This window comes from Phalaenopsis equestris, unplaced genomic scaffold (genome assembly GCF_001263595.1).
Source record: "Phalaenopsis equestris unplaced genomic scaffold, ASM126359v1 Scaffold000002, whole genome shotgun sequence".
NCBI lineage: Eukaryota > Viridiplantae > Streptophyta > Magnoliopsida > Asparagales > Orchidaceae > Phalaenopsis > Phalaenopsis equestris.
Genome location: NW_018164444.1, coordinates 49658387 through 49658918, shown reverse-complemented (window position 1 = coordinate 49658918; position 532 = coordinate 49658387).

The following is a 532-nucleotide window of genomic DNA, read 5'->3' as shown; positions in this document are numbered from 1 at the left end:
TAACCATGGGTTGATGGCTGGCTTGGAACTCAACCTTAGGGTCTAAGGTGAGTCAAGGTAGAGCTCATTTGGCTAAACCAAGCTTAATTGGTTTGGATTTGATCAAAAGTCCAAAATGGTGTATGTGACCAAATCTTGTGTTTGGGCTAGGTTAGGCATGCCAATTGGCCTAATTAAATATATTATTTGAGAGACCATGAGGAAAGGAACAACTTTCATGAAGGGTGAAAGTCATTTTGAAGTCAATTGGTTAATCAATTAGGTGGATTTTTGATTTTTGACCCATTTTAAGCATGTTGGGCTAAGTTTGGGTCAAAATTAGGCTAGCCATGGGCTAAGTCCAAATTAGTTATTGTGTTTGGTGTAAAACATGATAATAAACAATTTTCATGAAGGATGAAAATTGTTCTGAAGTTGATTTGGTGGTCAATTTCGAATAGTTTTGATGGGTTTAGTTTTAGACCTAAATTAAGCATGTAGGGCTAAACTTAGGTCAAACTTGAGCTAGCTTTGGGCTAAGCTCAAATTAATT